The following is a 21,961-nucleotide window of genomic DNA, read 5'->3' on the forward strand; positions in this document are numbered from 1 at the left end:
GCTGTATCATTTGGGGCACGTTCTACAGCCTCTTCGGACCTCACGTTTTTTATCAGTGAAGTGAGTAGGTGTTTCAATCATGTTTCACTGCATTATCAAACAATTGCAAAACTTAGTAGCTTAAGATAAAAAGCATTTTCAATCACTTTACTTCTTTGCTCACACCTTTGCAATTTGGATAGAGTTCAGCATTAGCTCGTCTCCGCTCCACGTGGCATCAGTCAGGGAAGCTCCGAGGGGCAGCAGGGTCTACTTCCAGGATGGCTTTGCTCATCTGGCTGGCAAGGTGCTGGGGCTGTCAGCTGGGATCTCAGCAGGGGCTATTGGCTGGGGCCTCAGTTTCCCTCCACATAGCTTCTTCTCATTGCTGAGGATGGTGGCTTCAGGGTAGTCAGATGTCTTACATGGCAGCTGGCTTCCCCCAGAGCATAAAATAAAGGCCAACAGGTATCATAAGATTGAGACCCAGAATGGTCCCAGTGTCAGTTCTGCCACATCCTATTGATTAAAGCAAGTCATGGCCAGCCCAGGTTCAAAGGGAGGAGATTACAAAAGGGTGTGAATACCTGGAAGTGTGATTCATTGAGGACCACCAGAATCACAGCTCACCACAGTGCCCTCTCCCTCATAAGGCTATTGAGAGGATTAAGCGCACGTGTGGATCTATGGCACTGGCTGAGTCATGAGTGACCTGCTCATACTGAGGTGGGAGAATGGAGTGATCAAAGCGAGGGAATACAGCCAAACTGCTGGAGTACCCCTGTCACTGGCAATGTGACCCAGGACAGGCTACTTTACCCCTGTGCACCTCAACGTCCTCCTCTATAAAATATAGATAATAACAGCACTTGCCTCTAGAATTGTTGGGAGGATTAGGCAAGTGGGTGTTTGTAAAGTTTTTAAGACACCCTTTAACAACACTGAGCAACACTGTAGTTAAACACTAGTGTTTAACGACACGAAACTGCCTGACACATAGCACACATTGTAGAGGGCTTGCTGCTTTTATAATACTAATCCAAGCCCACTCCAATCTCTGAGCCTTTCCCTGGATCAGATCAGTAGCATCAGCACTTCCCAGTATGCAAAGTGACTTCTACAGAGCCACTCTCTTCTGCCTCATCCTTGAATGGTAGTCAAGGTCACCGAGTGCTAGTCATGCTTCTGCCACCCTCCTGCTCTCTGCCAGGCAGCCCACTCTGATGGGATTTGCTGCCGGTTCCTGGACCAGCCCTTAGCCTGCTGCATCCTTACGTCCCCAGGACCTGGTCAAACAGCTGAAGGCATCTGCTCTTGGCAAAAGACCTGGAGCCCCAGACAAGCCAAGCCCCATCACTCTGTCTTCCTGAAAAGGAGAGCACTTGTGTTTCTTCGTCTTCATGAACAACCAACTCTCTCTTGGAATACGTCTCCCTAACTTTGCCTTGATTAATCACTGCATAGAAACAACCCTCCATAACCAGAGAGAACTCCTGCTGGGTGGTAAAAGGCGATTTGCACAGTGATAGAAAAATAATATTTTTTATCCAATCCATAATTAGGTCTTGGAGAAACAAATTAAATGAAGGCAAAATCATGTTTCTTTAAAGCATGAATACTGATCTGCATAATGATGTACATTTAATGGTTTTAATTTCCAAGGGAAACTATTTTTAAATGAGTTTGGAAAATGCATTTTTCCCTTCAATTCTATGTCTATAAAGCTAAGTTCCCAGCCCTGGTGCTGCATCACCCCAGCCTGCAATCCTAGCTAACTAGGGATGACATTTTAAACTTAACACAGCAAAAGCATCTTCCACCTCTGAGGGCACCCTGCCATGCAGGTAAAGAGCACAAGAAAGAAATGGTCCCCAAACATGGAGAGGGGAGAGGGTAAGCTGGGACGAAGTGAGAGAGTGGCATGGACATATACACACTACCAAATGTAAAACAGAAAAGCCAGTGGGAAGCAGCTGCATAGCACAGGGAGATCAGCTCGGTGCTCTGTGACCACCTAGAGGGGTGGGATAGGGAGGGTGGGAGGGAGACGCAAGAGGGAGGCGATATGGGGGTATATTTTTACGTATAGATGATTCACTTTGTTATACAGCGGAAACTAACACACCATTGTAGAGCATTTATACTCCAATAAAGATGTTAAAAAAAAAAAAAAGAAATGGTCCCCAAAGCAAGGTGCATGGGAAATTGCTCGCTTGCCTCACAACACGCCTGCCTCCTCTGATTCCCAGGCCTAAGCCGTCTCGGTGGGACCCCTGATAGTAACAACTGTTGTTGCTATGAATATATAACATGACTTTCCGACATCCGTTTTGGCAGGAGCCCTGTAGCCTACCTCCTTAGGAGGTAGTGTCACAATAGGAAACCTGGAGTCACACGGCCTGTCTGACTTAAGTTAGTTCAGTCACAAATAAGATACATGGAAAGTGCTGACTTGCCGTTGCTTTTTACCTACACAGATGGCAATTTTACATGGTTCAGCTTTATGAAATGCCTATATATGGCAAGTGCTCAATAGATTTCAGGTATTGTTATTATTAATATTATTGTTGTTGTTATTAATTGCATGAGTTGGGCAACTCATCTGTAAATGGACAGTTGGGAAAAGCAGATGGAATTATATGAGATAAGGTACTTAGTACCCTGCCCAGCATACCAGCCAATTTCAAAACAATTTTGTTCACTCCCCTTGCCAGTTTTCGGTTTGCCTCATTCATTTGCTGCCAGGAAAACAGAATTAACTCAACAAGCCATAGGCGCCTTGCATGCCTTTATCTTTAAGCCCGCCCACATCTTGGAAGAGCAGTTGAGGCTGGGCACACTCATCGTGTTAGCTAGGGAGACAGAAGTCAACAGTAAGTTTGTATTTGCAACATTCTCTATGGTTTCTCAAGCACAACCTCCCCAATTTTCCCAGTTTATCTCTCCTAAGAGCTCCATGAAGTTATGCCTGGATTTCCTGTGTGGTAGCCATTCTGCTTGGCAGTAGCGATTTGAGGGTTATTGATCTTCCCGGGCAGGGAAAGCTGCATCTTATGGATACCAAGCCCCAGGAAGGCCATCAAACTCCACCTGTGACAATGAGGTTCTCAGCTGAAAGCACAGGCAGAAGGTCTTTCTTCAACATGGGCAGATTTGCCCACTGACCACTGACACCCATGAGCTGTGGCTTTGGGCCCACAGCATTGAAAATACAACAATAATGCCTCTAACCTGGAGTTAAAGCTCCTGCCTTTTGGATCCTTAATGAAATCTTGGCCAAATCTTCAATAGATAAAGAGATTCTGAGGTCAGATGAATGAATGAAAAGTAACTTTTTATGCATATCCTAGAAGGACAGGGGGCTTGCCAACCTCCAGGCACCTACTATACACTCTTTCAGTTTGTCCTCTCAAAGATGCCCGAGACCAGCTTTATAATCCTCGTTGACCCCCAAGAAGCCAATCTGTTAGCTCCTGGACCTGCATTAAGTGGAAGGTCCATGTTTCAAACACTAATGGTTTTATCTCCAGAGTGTTATAGATCACACCTGCAAACCAAGCATCTTTGAGGACAGCTTGTTTAGGCTTCAGCACAGTTAGGGATGTGTGGAGATGAAGAATTGACTCCTGTTCTTTGCAGTTTTTGATCATACATTCAAACAAATATTTACTGAGCCCTTTCTTTGCAGCTGCTGTGCTGGGGACGGGGGAGCCAGGGCTGAACAAAGGATGTGGTCCCTGCTCTCACAGTGGGCGCCCACAGTGTACACGGGTAACAGGCACACAAATTAGCATGTATGTTGATGTCGTTGTCCCATGCAAGTAAGTGCGTGGCACCCAACCCAACCCAGGGTCATCAGGGGAGCCTCTTTTTTTATTTAATTGAAGTATAGTTGATTAACAATATTGTGTTAGTTTCAGGTGTACAGCAAAGTGATTCAGTTATATATATGTCCTTTTTTCAATTCTTTTCCGTTATAGGTTATTACAAGATATTGAATATAGTTCCTTGTTATACAATAAATCCTTGTTGTTCCTTGCTATAAAGTAAATCCTTGTTGTTTATCTGTTTTATATGTAGTATTTTGTATCTGTTAAATCCATACTCCTAATTTATCCCTCCCCTGCTTCCCCTCTGGTGACCATAAGTTTGTTTTCTATGTCTGTGAGTCTGTTTCTGTTTTGTAAATAAATTCATTTATATAATTTTTTAGATTCCACATATAAGTGATATCATATGATATCTGTCTTTAGGGGAGCCCTGTTAAAGCGAGGCAGTGCCAATACGTTCTGAAGGGTAGGTTAGCCAGCCAAAGGGAGGAAGGTAGGATGCGGGCCAGGAGACAGATAATCCTGATGCGGGTCCCCAATAGGTCAGCCTCTGATATCACAAACTCTGAAATCCTTGGGATCCACATTGCCCGGGTCCATCTGTCCACCAGACACTCTTTGTGCCACCCCCATATACTCCCCCAAACACACACATCCTTTCAAAGTCCCCTTCAGCAGCTCACTTGAATGTTTCAAGCTGAATTCTGTGATTCAGAAGAGGTGAGGCTACCACAAGAACAGAGAAGAAAAGAAATGCTTAAAGACGGGGAAACATTTTTATCGGCCTACTTGAAGTGTAGTTTGCTCCTCTCCAATATGTTGAAAACATTGAAACGCCTTCCCAAATATCTCAAACATCTGCTGAGTGGGCCGAACGTCCCCTCCCTTTCGCTCCACCCACCATCTCTGTATCCATCAAGCCTCATATTAAGTGACACTCAATTACAACATGTATAATTCTGCACCACGTTCCTCAATCAAGAGCCCGTGCTGCGGGCAGTCTTTTCCCCACTGTCCTCTGGGTGTGCATGGTGATGCCACAAAATGCACGTGCGTGATAATTAAATTTGGCATAATTACTTTTCCAAATGGTCACTGACACTCCATTGTTCTGAAAATATTAATCCTCAGAGCCTTCCTTATGCAGTCTGTTTCCTGGATCTAAATGAGATTTCAAAGAATGTAATTTATAGTAACCACAATCCCTAATGTACACTTTAATATATCCTTTCTTTGTTGCAGTCATTTACTGATAAAATCCTGCCAAATTAGAATTCTCCTAGGATGATGAGTTACCTGTCCGCGGATGCTGGCTGCACTGTCACAGACACTCCACTGCAAGTCCCTCCCGGATCTGCCCTGATGCAGGGACTGTGCCTCAATCGGCTTCCTCTCTCTAGCTAAGCCCTGGACTACTCCACGGGCCAGGGAGAGGGAACAGACCACTTGCTCCCTTCCTGCTGACCCAAAAAGGTGACTGGGGCTTTGCCAGGACAGAGAGAGGGTAGTGGGGAGGAAAAGGGAACCCCCAGTCCTGATGTTGTAAAAATGCATGGCAGTCAGGTTGGAGCCAGTGGGAGGACTGAGTGCCTGCTATGAACCAGGTGATGTGCCAGGTGCCTGATAAAATCTTAGCTCGCTGATTAAGCAGAAGGATCCCAGGAGATGGCTTCTCTACCCCCGCTTTAACACATGAGGCCCCTGAGCAGCCTCAGCGTTTAAACCTAAAGTCACACAGCTAGCATGGGGCAGGGCTAGATTTGCAACTACCATGTATCTATGGGGCTAGAAATCTCATGCTCTTTCTGGAAACTTGGAAACCACAGCAGAACACTGAGTACCTGGGGAGAGGGGGTGGGTGGTCAGCAAACTGGCAAAGTCCTTCTGTGGCCCGAGCAAGAGGTGCCGCCCTTCTTCAAAAATCAAGACGACTTTCGGGATGACAGAAGGGGGGCACTAGAATCTTGGTCTCTGTCATCAATGACCCCACGCCAGCTGTCCCCTCCCCAGCCCACCCGCCACTGCAGCCATTAAGCCCCTCTCCTCTGTGTGCCTACCCCATCATGTTGCCTGTTCCACTCCTTGAAAAAAAGGATGCTATGGCCACCTGGTCAAGGATGCCCACTGAGATGACAGTTCTTGGCTACATTTTCTCTTATGAAGAAGAGAAGCAGCCACGATATACCTTTGCAAGACTGTGTGAGAGGAAGACCTGGGGATGCCCACTTGCCTTCCCTCTCACTGAAGGCCCCCGGTGGACTAATGTCTGACACTCCATTTTCCCATTATGCCCTGACAACGCACCCCTACCCCATCACCTTCTGATTTACATAGTGCAACTTATCTCATAAAACATTTCCCGAATGCTAGGTTGATTTCTCATAATAGTATCGATTTATCTGGTTAAGTAAACACCACCCACAGATATCACAAACATGGGTCTCATTTATAACACACATTTTTACCTTATTTACTGGAAATGGATAGCAAAAATGGCAATCACAAGGAGATTTGGGTATTCCTGCAATTTTAAACAGCATCCTCTGCATTAGTTAGAGTCTTTAGTATTTAGACAGATTTGAATACGTATAACATTTATTAACTATAACATTAGCTCTGACATTTCAATTTAATCAGTGTTACTGCAGACAAGTGAAGTAATTCTCTCATACTCATACAGAAACAGTATTATCTTTTCATTTCCAAAAGGTAGCATTTCGCGATCTAAGACGCTTGGGGAATAATTTCATCTCTGTGTGGGGAGGCAGATGAGGAAAATCCAGCAAAGTCTCTGTGAGACTGCATTTGAAGATTAAATCACACATAAATTACAGAGGAGGCCACAGAGAAGACCTCTGGAGACGGCTGGATGCTTCCACATTAGCTCACAATAGAAGTTAAATAAATATGTTTTCTGCCCACAGAAATCCAGTTTGTTCACGAGTAGGACAATGAGCCTCTGAAACGGTGAGCCCTTCCATGAAGGGTGAGGGGTGGTGACCCTTAAATGCTCAAGAAATCCTTCCTGGACCAAGGGGTGGCATGTTTAATAATCAGAGAGATGCGCTGTCTTTCTACACTGCTGGGCACTGCCCTGCAAATTGATGGTTCTAAAAGGGCATTGCAGAGTGCCCCAATGAGAGCCGTTTTTGGTAGGGGGATACCTGCCAAACCCACCCACCACACAGCCTCAGAAATAAATGCAGGCCTTTTTCCTGGCCCTACACGGCAATTTTTGGCAGGGTCACAAGCCCTCCGCGAGACGCTATAGAGACAGAGAGAGCAGGCAGAGGTAAAGAAGGGTTCCCTGGTCCCCTTAAGAGTCAGCCTTCCGGGTGTGGAGAAAGTCAGCCACCTGACTTTCTCCACACCCGGAGAAATCCTTAGGATTTATGTAGGTAATCCGTAGACACCATATGGTCCAGAGCAAGCTACAGCCCAGGACATGATGGGTAGACAGAGGCGGATGAATGTCCATCCTGTGCTATGGGGGAACACTGGAAAACACACTTAGACTCTATTCCCGCATCTACTCCAACTCGGTTCTGAATCTACTCCAACTAGGTTAGCGAACCTGTGTCCTCGAGTGAGTCCTCCCCCACCTATGCTAGGTCAGCACCCTCGCTCCACTCACAAAAAGCAGCTAGAGTTTGCTCTCATTGTAGCTTACACCTCTGGTTAATGTTGAACCCAAGCACAACTCAAGGAGAAGAGAAGGGGAAAATTGAAAACAAAAATCAGAATCACTAAGTTCAAAATACCACTTGTCTGAAGGTGAGACTTTTATAATTCTAAAATACGAAGGGTCATCAGACTGTATCGTAGAAATACAGCAAGGATTTGGTCCCAAAGAGGACAAAGCAAGTGGTTAGATGGTCTTTTTGAGGATGTCCAGTGTACCTTTATATGTGGTATTTATTTAGAGCTTATGATGTCCAGGTGCTGTACAAAGCAATTGAAATATATCTCACTTAAAACAATCTCATACGTTCGTAGTATTATGATGATCTCAATTCTCAACCTGATGAAACTGAGGCTCAGAGACGTTAAACAACTAGCGCTTGGTCACACCGCAATAAAGTGGGACCTGGTGTCTGCCTCCAAATCCCATATGTGAAACCCTCCAGGAGGCATGAGAAATTATCATGGTTACCCCGTGGTGTTCTGCATGCAGAGGGGGATTTAACTAAAGGGGATCATTTAGGCCTCAGGGACCTTCTGTTGCTCTAGCAAGTTGGTCAAATTGCTGAGGGGCCCTAGCTATGTGCTCCCATGCCTCTTTGTAAAATTTGCAAAAGTACAATACTTAACTGAAATCAATTAGGACCACTGTTTCACTCCAATTCCCTTTAGCCACACCTTCTCTTATGTCTACTACTGTTGGAGCAGCTGATAGAAACTTGGAGAAGCTAAATTTTAGTATGTCTGGTTTGAGTTTAGTGGGACACATTTTCGCGGTCTAATGCTACTTCTGGGCGTAGTTAACCTATTGCCAGCTCTCCCAGGGGGCAATCCAGGATTTCTTTAAGCCACCCTGTGTGCCAACTCACCTGGCCTCATGCCACCAAGGTGCGCAGGTGAGGTCGTGTCATGGCAATATACATCCTGCAGCCCCTGGCACCGGAAGTACTGTGGCAGTGGAGGAGAAACAGGGTTTGAAATAAACCAAGTCAGAAGCTAGCCATGGAAAAATCTTCCAAATCCTACAACTCACATGTGGAAACCCAAATTTGACAATAATCTTAAATTTACAAGACCTTAACAATGATGAGAATCTGCGTAAAACTTTTCTAACTGTTAATTAAAAAACCTTTCAATCAACCATACTAGAGGAGAGATTTAATTATCTTTCTATTCTCGCCATAGAAAATTAAATTTAAAGAGATGGTCATATGAAGAGAGGGTCAAACAGTAGTCAAAAAAAGACAGGGGAAATGTTTATAGACCATGTACCAGGCAGCTTATGTGAATGTGAATGTGTGTGTGTGTGTGTGTGTGTGAGTGTGTGTGTGTGTGTGATTTGTTGTATTTGTCATCTTTTTCATGTTTTTTTGATATTTGTGTTATGATTTATATTCTCAGTAAATATATATTCACTTTCATGTCTGATTTTATATTCACAGTTTCATATTCTTTTCCTTAAAAAATGCTCTGAAATTGCATACACTTCCTGTCTCACAAAACCTGGATCCAACCTGCCTGCAAAGCTAACCAGAAGTGAAGGATCTTCTCCTTCACAGCATAAAGATCCATCTATGCCCCTGTTTCCTCTGTAATCAAATTCACATACATGATTGGCAATCCCAGAGAGCATTTGGATCTTTTGGAGAACAAGGCCCCAGGACTTGGTATCAGAAGTTGGACTTCTCATGGGCAGCTCTTTATCTTATTGTAAAGGTTGTAACTAATATTCCCCTTTTTTGCTTTGCCTGTTAGGAAATATTGAGCCAAATAATGTGTGCAATGTAGCAACTGTACCAACTCATATAAGTCTTACTTCTATGAGCCCATCTTCCTTTCTCACCATCATCCCCAACACCCTAGCTTTATGGCTTTCTTGCCCTTCATTATCAAATTCCACCAGTTATTTTTTCTTATCTTTTTTGGTTTGTTTAGCTGCTTCAAATTCTTTATTGAATCAGATTCATTAAAAATTCAAATAAGTTAAAAAGCATATCTATAAACAATGAACAGGCTTATTTTTATATGGGGAAATCAACTTTATATAGAAATGCATACAGAGACAAAGAGGACCCAGAAGTTCTGAGTCAGTTACATTTTGCTGGAGTTTTCAGCTTGTGGTTAATCATCCCATTGGCAAGAATTGTTGAGTGAGGGAGATGGAAAGGGATCAAGGTGGAATTCAGGGGCAGGGCATAAGCATTTCTTTAGTTATCTCTTCATACGCTTGACAGCTGATATTTTCTTCCACCCTTATGTTTTTACTTCCCAAATGTAGCCCCTATTCCACCTGTCAGTATTTCTTTTGGCTGGCGGCACCCATCCTGTGCCGAGGCAGAATCATCTGGGAGAAATTAGCAAGCCATGAGGTACTTGTTGAGAACTCTCTGCTTGCAGATGGCTATGGCTGGTGCTGTAGTTGTAACCACCATGAAAGCACATCAGACACATTGGGCCTCGAATTGCATTTTGTAGGAAAAGAATCCCTTTGTTAAGGCTTGGAAAGCAGGTGACAAGAGTTAAGAAGTACATAGTTAATCCCAAACAGAAGAGGAAATACACACACCAGGGACCTTGACAAAGAGATTTATCACCTTCCTAGAAAATCCTAGGCTAATATCCATTAAAGCCAATGAGAGCTGAGAATGTTTTGCCCTTAACCAAACCCTGAGAAAGTACAGAAAATGTGAATTATTCAATAAGTGGTGTTGGAACAACTAGGCGAAGATCTGAAAAAATATTAAGTGGGACCCATTCTTCACACAAGGCACACAATACACGAAGATGAATTCCAAAAGGATCATAGCTTCAAAGGGATCAAATTGAAACTATAAAAAATACTAGAAGAAAACATGGAAAAATTATTTTAAAATCTAGGGTCCATAAAAGGAAAAAAAATGGTAAATGGACTATATAAACACTTTCCATGTGGTAGAAAACAATAATGATGACAATAATAATGATAATAAGTAAAGTAAAAAAATAATATTCTAGAGGAAATATTGGCAGTGCACAGCACAGAGGGTAATAATCTCCCTGATGTATAAAAACACCTACAAATCAACAAGAAAGAGACACATAAACAACCCAATTTTTAACATAGAGAAGTTATATGAATAGTAGCTAACAAGGAAGGAAAAACAGGTGGATCTAAAACATTTGGAAAGATACACAGCTTCATGCAGCATAATATAAATGTAAATTCCAATTATTCTGTGTTACAATTTTTTACCTATCATATTGGCAGGTATATCAAAGTTTGGTAAGACACAGTCCTAACAAGACTATAGGAAATTGGTACCTCCATACATTGTTGGTGGTTGTAGAAATTGACATGACCCCTATGGAGGGCAACTTGGCAAATATTTAGCAATATTACACACATACACATCCTTTTAATCAGAAGTCCTATTTCTAGCTATTTATCTTAAAAGCCATTCTCACACACTTGTGAATTAACATACGTTCAGTGTTATTCATTCGATAATGTTTTCAATAGCAAAAGATTAGAAATACCTTAAATGTCCCTCAACTGGGTACTAGTAAAATAAATCATACTCCATTCATTCACAGGAAAGTATTGCAGTTGTAAAAAGACAAATAAAAAACCTGTAGTCATGCACCTGTAAAAAATGAATCATGAAGTACTTTCTGAATTATTAACTAAAAGAATATCAGTGAATAAAGGAAGGGGTTAAGGTCTATATATTCTTATTTGTTTGTGTGTGGTTTAAAAAATGATAGGCAAGAAACTAACAACATTAGGTATCTATTCAGGCAGGAAGGAAATGAGAAGTAAACACACAGAAGCCACGCTACTTGTCAAAGAGAGGGAACGGAGGGTGGAGAGGAGAATTTTCACTCTATACTCCTTTAATACTTAAAAAGATTTTTTTGAATCATGTGAATTATTACATAATTAATTTCTAAATTAAAAAAATTCTTACGTGATGAACTTTAAAAATGATAGTGCCTGAGTTCTATACCATCAGAAAAACAGCCAAATACTTTCTGTTGATGGTATCATTAGCGAAGTGGCCAGTTAGCAGCTGTGAGCTGAGAGCCTTGGGCGTGCATCCTGACCTTGGCACTGACCCCCTCCACAATCCTGCCAAATTAATACCCCTGGGCCTTGCATGTTGGAGGAGATGGTGGGTAAGGCCTCTGTTGCTCTGAGAGAAGCTATAGAAAGTTAGCAAGCAGACCTGGATGCCACAGGCCCAAGAATGAGCACTTAACATGTGTGTATGAAATACAATTAATCCTCAAAGCTATCCTGTTGTTGTTGGGTTTTTTTTTTACATCTTTATTGGAGTATAATTGCTTTACAATGGTGTGTTAGTTTCTGCTTTATAACAAAGTGAATCAGTTATGCATATACATATGTTCCCATATCTCTTCCCTCTTGCGTCTCCCTCCCTCCTGTTTTACAAATAAGAAAAGTGAGGCTTAGGTCAGTTTCATGATTTCCTCAATGAAGGTCATGGAACAGAGAATTGATAGAAGATAAAATACGAAAGGTTAATAAATAAATAAATAAGAAAGGCCGCCCCCTCCTCCCCTTCACTTATGAGGAATATATAGAAACACACCTTTACAAGACAATGCTGTGGTCCTGGCTGGGGCAGAGCTAAGGTCACCTATGCAGAGCATGGGCATGACTTATGGCACCAAGTGGCTGAAAGGAAGTGACAGGAGGTGAGACGACTCCCGGAGGCCAGACCGCCAGATGGAGGTCTTCTACCAAGCATGATGGCCAGAACCTCAACTCAGCCTGTCACACTTGGATCCTCCCACACAAACAAGCAAGCACTACAGGTTACCAGAGAACACAGGGAGCACCAGCTCCGGCAGAAGGGGTCCCGGGGGTGCTGGAGAAGCCGAGATCCCAGGCTCATGGGATGAGCCCACATCCAACACACCTTTCCATCCTGTGAGGCAGGAGGGAAACCCATTGAGGCTTATGGACAGGGAGCAGGGCATGGAGGGATGCGGTGATGAGCAGGTGTTTCAGGGACGAAAGATGCAGGCACCAAGGGGAGCCAAAGTGAGAGGGCAGAGGATGACAGCCGGCAACGTTACGCCAGGGCCAGCTTGTCAAGAACCGTAAATACAGAAAAAAATGTATTGTGCTTCTCCTCTCCGCTAGTCACTATAGGCCCTTGGGATACTGCCATGAACACAAAAGATGCAATTCCTGACCTCAGGAAGCTCACTTTCTAGTGGATGGGAAGAACCCATAAGAGATCATTTCAGGGCATGGGGACAAGCATGCCACGTGTGCCAGACTGACGTTTTTGGATTTTAACTGCCAGTAAGAAACCAAACATTCCCAGCAGAAAGAAAGACCTCAGCAATGAACTTTAGAAGGACTCCTGAGCTGGAGATGAAGAAAATGAAAGTTCCTCAAAGCTGGGCCGTGACAGATAGTAACTGGGGAGAGTGTGAAGCAGTTCAATATCCCCAGGAAATAACCGTATTTAAAGGGATGCAAAGGAGAAAGAAGCGCCTGAGAAGTCCGAGAGGGAGCTGCCTATTTAAACAGAAACATTCTTATGTTGTCGTTTTTCAAAATATTTTCAGGGAAGTACGATACCGCTCTTTCTTCCTGCTGTTCACGTGACCAAGCTGCTGGTCACATGGGAGGAAAGTTGGATGGCAAAGCTGGCATGCCTTTCATGTGACGGAAATGTGCACCTAGAAAGGCCCTGGCCCGGGGATGCTTTGTCTCATTTGTTGGTGTTTCTCGCTCTAGGAAGGCCTCCAGGCAAGCACGGAAAACACATCAAATGGAAGCAAGACTCGGTTTTTGTTTCCCTGCCTTACTGTGTCAGAAAAATCTAAAACCTGCCTTGGGGACGTGAAATCTCTCTTCCCCGGTGGGAGCCTCTTCAGTTCTCCTGCCAGAGTTTCATCACTGCCCCTCAGCTCAGGTACCGCTTACTAAGCCCCTACTCTGTGCCAAGCCCAGTGCTCCCAGCAGACACCACTCCCAGATGTTTCAGAAGGATGGAGCCCGACAGGATGATAAACTGCTTGGCAAATCCAAAAAAACAAAAAAAACGAAAAAAACACAGGCTCAACTGCTCCTCTCCCTGTGCAGCCCCTGCTTTTCTGTTTTAATTAAAACACGTTGAATACCAGAAAAGATCGGACAGCGTTTGACAGCCTTATCCACTCTACAAGCAGAAATGTGACGAGGTTAATTACATCGTCTAAAGAGGTCCTAACTACCCCTTCCAGGCATGTTCTGCTCTCAGTTTGCCCCTGAGAGAGCAGTCAATAATAGCAGCTAATCTCATACAACAGACACTGGCAAGGCAGCCGCTGAGATGAGGATGGAAAGAGAAACAGGAAAGTGAAATGCAGAAATGGTGTGTGGCTTCCGTGGTCCTTTGCATCGGGACCTGGTTGGCTAGAGCCTGTGGGTGATGGAAAGACGCCTGCGGGGACCAGGAAGGGAGAGCTGACTGGGGCCAGGGGCAGCCTTGGACAAGTTCTCATTTTATCTACTTTCCACAGGCATGAGCCCAGATGGTGTGCTCTGTTACAACTCAGGTGGTGCCAGGTCAGGACTGAATGGAACAAAAGGAGTAAAGCAGCTCTACTTTGTGTCACTGCAGAGTTGGGAGGACAGTGCAGGCCCCTCACCTGTACCCAACCCGAGGGTTTCAGAGCAAATCTTCTATATAAGAAAGGACGGTCTGCTAGACCTCTGTTCATTCACTGCTTTGCTCCCTTGGGCGCTGCAGCCCAAATGGACTCAAAGCCAAGGCCACCAGCAGCTGGGATTCTGGAACATGCTAACCTTCAACGGCCAACAGATCCCCACAGACCCACAAACCAAGGTGTGCTTGGAGGAGGTCGTGGGGGAGGGCTTGAGTGGGGAGAACTGGTGAGCACTGCGGTTACAGAGAGGACGCGAGCCTGCTTCTCACCCTACACCATCGGGCCAAGGTCCTGTCTCTTCCAGCTACTATTCATGGGACCTTGAGCACATTACTCAACCTCCATCAACCTCAGTTACCCCACTGGTCAAATGGGACCATAATCCCTCCTAGAGGGTAGTGGCAGGACGGAGAGGTGACATGCGCAAGGCAAGGGATACACTATAAAAACATAATGGTATGGATTTCAGAGGACAAAGAATTAACTTCTGGTGGTGCCAGAAGTGCTTGCCTGGCACACAGCAAGCCCGATGTGACATTAGCTGTATCAGTGACACTCATGAGCCGACTTCCCCAACGCCCAATCTAGAGGCAGACCCTCTGGGTCAGGCCCTATTTTCACCCTTTCTAAGCTGTGATCCTGGCTGAGTTACACCTCCTTGTGCCAGCATCAGTTCGTAAGTCACAGAGGTACCATGAGGATTATATTAGTTATCAGATATAAAGTGCTTCCAATAATTTCTGGCACGTAGTTAAGTGCTTAATAAAGATTGGTTGCTGTGATGATTTCCAGAGTATGTGGTCTTGTCAGGCGACATGGAAGCCCTGCTTGGCCCAGCAGGTGGTTCCACAGGCGTGCTTAGAAACCCAGGCGGAAAGGGAAGTGAATGATTTTCTGTATCACAGGAAGTGTTTCCCCCAATCCCTGCAGAGTAGCAGGAGACTCTTTCTGGCTCCCCAACCAGAAGGCAAGATGAAAACATGGGTGCTCCAAGGATTAAGAGCCAGCATTTGAATCTCTGCTCTCAGGTTAAGTGTGAAGGCAGCAGAACCCAAATTTAAAAAATCAATATCAAATCAAGGATGATTTTTCCTCTGCTAGAAAGAAACTAAAGTTAATTCCCCTGGAATCCCGAGCCATAATATCATTTGGGAAAGAACACTTTCCTTCAAATATTGAGACACCTCTTTATGCTTCCACTGTGCCACGTAAGCACTTCTGGCACCACCAGAAGTTAATTCTTTGTCCTCTGAAATCCATACCGTTATGTTTTTATAGTGTATCTCTGACAAATGAAGAATCTTTGCTTTTGTAAAATGTGGAAAAAATTTGGTAAAATTGATGACATAAGCTATAAGAGAGTGGTGTTCGACCAGTATAAACATGTAGTTCAGATGTGAAAATGGTGTGACATAGTTAATAGGCAGGTTACTAAGCTTCACTTTCTAGCCAGAGGGTTTGGCTCAGGGAATGCTAATTCAGTCCTTTAAGCCTCTTGAGTAAAACCTGTATTTAATGAACATCTACTACATGCCTGGCCTTGTGGTAGGCATTATACACCAAGGATTTATTTAATAAGTCTGTGAAGTAAATACCATTGTCTCCATTTTCCAGCAAAGAAATAGAGATTTATTGTGCCTTAAAAACTAGTTCAAAGTAGTTTTCACACAGTCAGTAAATGGTTGGGCCTGGATTTGAAATCTAAAATATCTGGTCTCGGAAGCCATGATCTTAATTAGTCACTAAGCCCTGACAAGGTCTTCTAGACCTTGCTGGTTATTAAGGAGGCCAGGAATTCTCAATAGTTTAGCATTGGTTTGACCTCTTTTGTTAGTCCTTTATCTCAAAATTAATCTTCCTCAAGGCACAAATAAAAGTTTAATTATAATGAATTCAAATTAATATTGTTTTAAGAATTTCATGACATTCCTAAGCTGACATTCCTAAAAGCCGGCCAGCTCTGGGAGCCACAACAGTTAGCACAAAATGATAATGACAGCAACAATATGAATTCCAACACTTAACAATTAATCTTCAGACCAGAACCACACATACACACACACACCACACACACGCATACATACACAGCAGTCTGAATCTACAGCATTAGATATCATGTCAAGGAAGTTCTTGAATTACTGACAATCAATGTCCTTCACAAGGAGTCTGTGGGACGGACAGTACTATTGTCTATTGACAGCTTGAAGGCAGAGCTTCGTCATTCATTCAACAAATGTTGACTGAGCACGCCAGGCCCTGTGCTAAACCTTGGGGACCCAGCAGTAAACAAAACAAGCACAAACCACAGCTTCCCTGTATACTATAGTCTAGTGGAGAGAGACAGACAAAAAGCAAAGCAAGTCAAAATAAAGAATGTGCTACATAATGTGACAGTTAATTTTATGTGTCAACTTGACTGGGCAACAGGGTGGCCAGGTATTTGCTCAATTACTCTGGGGGTTTCTGTGGCGGTGTTTTAGATGAGGTTTACATTTAAGTCTAGAGACTGAGTGAAGCAGATTGCCCTCCCCATTGTGGGTGGGCCTCATCAACTGAAGGCTTGACTCGAATCAAAAGGCCGACCTGACCCTCCCCAAGTAGGAGAGAAGTCCTCCTGCTAACTGCCTTCAGACTGGGAGGTCAGCTTCTTCCTGCTTTCGAGATCAAAATAAAACATTGGCTCTTCCTGGGTCTTCACCTGCCAGCCTTTGGACTGGAACCACACCAATCAGCTCTCCTGGGTCTCCAGCTGGCCACTCACCCTGCAGATCTTGGGACTTTATCAGCCTCCATAATCATGTAAGCCAATTCATATATATATATTCATGGAGAGCCCTAGTGGACTAATACAAATGTTTATATGGGAAGAGGGATAGGGAGGCTTAAAATTTTAAGTAAAGGGGACCCAAAAAAGCCTCACTGAAAAGGAGATATTTGAGTGAACATCTGAAAGATTTGAAGAAATAAGCCAAGTGAATATCATGGAGAAGAGCGTTCCAGGCTGAGAGAACAGCAAGTGCAAAGGCCCTGGGGTAGGTGTGTGCCTGGTAGGCATAGAGAGCAGCAAGGAGGCCACGATAGCTGCAGTGGAGTTACGGAAGTCAAGGACGATGGATTGCATTGGCCTCGGGACCTACTCTAGAAATGATTCATGTAAACGTCAGTGTGTTTGTGTGTGCATGTCCAATCCTCCTTCCATAAGGGATTTTGGGCACCTTAAAAAAATTCATTGCAATAAAACAGTGTACATTGATATAAGATCAAAAGAAGGAAGGAAATAAATAAGGATGGAAATAAACTGGAGCCAGACCTAACTAGAAATCAAAGATGTTCTCCATATCTCCAGCTGGTGACCCTCTCTTTTGCTGTCAGCCTCCTAGGAGCCAGCAGGAGAACAGAAACACTGTTAGTGACCAAATTCCTCACCTCCAAAAGATACTTGCAAACAAAGTGCTCTCTGGGATTACAAAGGTTCTTGGCATTATAATCAGAAAAGACTATCTTCTGGGGGATCATAAACCCAGGCTGTGTAAAACAAAGTGACTGACAACATCATTAGCAGTATTCTTACAATGAATGCAGCCTAGAAGTTTCCCAGACCCTGTTTCTTAGGTAGCAAAGTGCAAGGTACTCAAAGCAGCTGTGCGGAGGATGCTGGGAGGGCTGGGCGTTTCAGTGTGTTAGGCATGTAGACTGTAGACATGTTAGAAATGTAGACTGACTTTACAATGTATTCTGTCAAGAAGAGAGGTGAGGCCTCTTGTTCTTCATGTAATACTCGCTGAATGGGGTTTCTTGAAGCTGAATTATAGACAGAAAGAGCTATGGTGAGCTTGGGACTGTCCGGAACTACCCAGCAAACTCCAGGGATGCAGCTCTCTGTTTGCCAGTTGAGTAGGGACCTCTGAGACTTAGTAGGAAACAGAGCCAGGGAGAGGTGACATCTTTTGGAGAATCTACGGATCCTGATAGGAATGCATCCCACCTGTGTCATGAGGTGAGCTGAGACTTACTCCCGGCGGGGTCAAGAATCACCTCGGAAGACTGCTGTGAATCTGCTTTGAAACATGGACAAATGGGCAGTCAGGGACTGATCCAATGTTTCCTTTCATCTAACATGGCCAGAATCATTTTACTCTGAAAAAACATAAAGCCATTGCCACCAGACACTTGTTTGAGCCAGAATAAAACCTCCCAAGAGCACGCAGTGAACAGTAGGCTTTGAGAAAGGATAGCCACACCAGGACACACCTAGGAAACCACATTGTGTGTGTGTGTGTGTGTGTGTGTGTGTGTGTGTGTGTGTGTGGAAGGGACTAGTTGACATCAGGGACACCCCAGCATCAGGGGGGCCAAGGGCCTTTTAAGAACGTGCGCATGCGATGTTCAATTTCTGTGCGGATTCCTGTATGGGGCTGGGATACGACTGCCTTCCATCCTGTCAAAACTTCAGTAACATCTGCTACAGGTGAAAAAAGATCTGGGGGACATCTAGCAAAGATAATAACATAAATTTTAGGAAGGCTGAAGAAATGTGGACCTTCTCTTGGAATAACTATTTTGGAGGGTTTACTGTCTGACCAGGAATCTTCCAGTTCAAGATGATAAAAGCACGTCAGTCGTATGTGAAATAATTTTTGATTCTCGTCCCAACAGCTGGATTCATGCTTATCTATTACTATATGTATAAACATATATCAAACAAGAGCTTTGACTATATAAGCCAATCCTCAAGCCCATAAACCTATATACATACTCCACAGCACCCACCTCAGATGTGGCCACAAAGGCTGATGGGTAAAGACCAACCTCTAGAGAGGGAATCAGAAGCCACAGAGGACATGGGTCAAGGAAGTTTCCCCCAGAGAGTAGAACTGGCCTCTGCTCAGGGAACTTTGTCTACTGCCAGGGAAGAAGAGCTCACGAGGGCTTTCTAGGAATTCTGCATCGCTTTGAATAACTGCTGCATTTCTCCCTTTCTTCTTTCTCCTGTGTGGGAGTGTTTACTGCACTTATCCTGTCCCGATTCCAGGACCGTGTATGATGTGGTTTTGGGAGAGCGAAGCAGACAACCAGAGGTATTGCTTTGCTTATTTTAGCTCCTAAGCGGCAGAACCACAAAGAACCTCATCATTAGCTGATAGAATCCAGAACCCATGGCCTTTGGACCAGATCCAGAGGCTGGACCAGATCTGGGGGTGGTCTCCTTTGAGGATGGAGTGTGTATGTTCCACATGAGGGGAGCAAGATGAAACACTGTACGGGCTAACTGTGGCAGCGCACTGTGGATGGTAACCGGATTCTCCTTCTTCTCTCTCTCAGCCCACAGCTGGACTGTATTTCCAGCCTCCCTTCCATTTCAGCCTGGCCGTGTGATGGAGTTCTGCTCAATGAGATGTGACAGGGGACAGACACTTCTAAGCCTGGCAACGATTCTCCAAGGAGGCCCCCCATGCTCTCCCCTGCAGATGGGATCATTTCACCTAGCATTGCTTTGGAATCAGTCACTCAGTCTAGGGCACAGCACACGACTGGGAAGAGTAGACCCCCTCACACACACACACATACACACACACGTACACACACTCCTTGTGGATTTTATATGAATGAGAAATAAACTTGAGTGCAGTTCAGAGGCTTTTAAACTCAGGGGCTAAATATTCAGGTAAGGAATGCCTTACGCTGGTCTCTGAACACCCCTAATCCTTTACTGAAAGTCTGCTACTGCAACAGCCCCGTGTTGGGGTCACTTCTGTAAATCAAAGTAAAAGAGTTTGGGTCCACAGTGGTTCAGAGCCACACCAAGGAAAGAGACTCACAGGCGGAGATAAAATGATGAGATGAATTCCCTGGAGGCAGGAGAGCGACAAGAAAGACGGTAACTGGGAGGAAGCGAGCTCCTCTGAGATGTCCAGAGCAGGGGGGTTGCAGTTACCACCATAATGTGGATGAAAACTCAGCCATTTGTACATATTGACAGAAGCATGACCTCCAGAGTCTGAGGCTTGTGGGCTGAAATGAACTAAGCTATCTCCACTGGTCCCCAAGGACAGGGATGGTGACTTCCTTTTTCTGTGTTCCTGGTGTCTGGTGCTTCAGCAAATGAACCCCATTGGACGTTACGACAAAAGCCCCCAGTAATAAATGGTTTGTACCCAACTTTCTACCACAACGACCACCACCATCTCCAAGACTTCCAACACCTGGAATCAAATCAGGAAATGTGTCTGGCTCAGGGTAAGGCTGAAGACAGATTAGCTCCCCTTCAATAGAAGGAAAAGGAAAAATGGTCACAAAGTACACCAAACAGGGTGCACATACACATGCAACATATCACATTCACATCACACGCACACACTCACAACCTCTAGGCCAACAGCATACATCATGCTATGCAAAATGAAATGCTTTTTTTGGTAAATTGTTCCCCCAAGCAATCATCTTTCCCAGATTACAGAGGCAGTGAGTCCCGACTCCCAGATAGAAAGCTGCCTAGATCAACGGGCAGCCTAAATGACACAATATTTGTTTTTAATGCTGCTTTTTACATCATTTGCCGAACACTCATTCGGCACCTACCATGTGCCAAACATCCCATTAGGCACTTGAGAAACTGCGTGTAGGGGCTGTCATCCTCATCCTTAAAGGACTCTGCAACCAGAATGCAGTGGCCACCTCCTGGGCACTGTAGCTGGTGGTCACTCTAGCTCTCAGGTCCAAGACGACCCCCTCCCTGCGGAGTCAATCCACCTGAGGTTGACGTGACCATCTCACCTCTTTCCCAACGGCTGAATGGCCCACCCACCAGCAGACATGCGGGACTCCAGGGGAAGGTAGGGACATCCTGGGGCGGCCTGGGGGCAGTAAACCGCAAAGGCGGTGGCTACGGTGTGAGGCGGCACCCTCCCCCAAAGCCCTGCCCAGCCTGCCACCTCACCCAGGGGCTTATTTCTATTGGCGATCTCAGCAGGGCACCTCCACATTTAGATAAGTGGCACTAAAATAAAATGGACTGTAATTATTGTTATAGATTACAGTAATTACAGAGGGGGAACGGGGTGATTAGATAAGCACGCCTACACCCCCCACCAGGACCCGGCTGACATGAAGGAGATTTGTGCAGAGGGCGATGAACCTGCTGTGAGCGTTGCGTGTCACTTAGGCCTCCCGGGGCCCAGGCTGCAAAGGGCAGGGCGGCTGAGGAGGGGCGGTGGGAGGGAGAAGGTTTCAACCTTGGAAATAAACCAGCCATTAGAGAACAAAGCCTCTCGCCAGCTTGCCTGGGGGGTCACAACCAGACAACCCCACTGCCCGTATGAGGGACAGAGTCATATGGCTGGGCTTCCCACTGTGGCCCAGGACTCGGGGACTGAATCCTTCTGCTATGGAAAGACTTTCCCCTCTACCTCCCAGCTCTGGTCGGCCTTCTGCCATCGAGGCCACACAGGCCTGCCTGGAGCACAGCATCTACCAAGGACGGCCAGGATACTAGCAAGTGACTTAGACTCTCTTGGAGCCTCGCTGTCCTCCTTGGGGGATGAAGAGACCACTCCCATGCATATAACGTTGTAGTAAGATCACAGACATAGAGCGTCCAGGACAGACTCTGACTGGCAAGGAGGAGGGCCTGGTCAATGTGACTGCTCCTTCCCCTGCCCTGGCCACTTCCAGCCCCCATTGGACCTGCTGCTGTTCCTATCCTCATGCCCAGTCTGGCCCCTACAACTGAACAATGCTCACCTTGGGAGAAGGGCTTAGTCTACAACTGCCTTGGCCGTGAAATGTGCATTGCCCTCTGAGTC

General features: G+C 45.0%; 1 protein-coding gene across 1 annotated transcript in view; it reads right to left on the minus strand.

Annotated features, from left to right (window-relative positions):
- Positions 1-21,961, minus strand: part of GRID1 (glutamate ionotropic receptor delta type subunit 1) — a 674,601-nt gene that overhangs the window by 141,841 nt on the left and 510,799 nt on the right. The window lies entirely within an intron of this gene.

The sequence above is a fragment of the Monodon monoceros genome, unplaced genomic scaffold (genome assembly GCF_005190385.1).
Source record: "Monodon monoceros isolate NGI ecotype Baffin Bay Population unplaced genomic scaffold, NGI_Narwhal_1 Super_Scaffold_4, whole genome shotgun sequence".
Lineage (NCBI taxonomy): Eukaryota > Metazoa > Chordata > Mammalia > Artiodactyla > Monodontidae > Monodon > Monodon monoceros.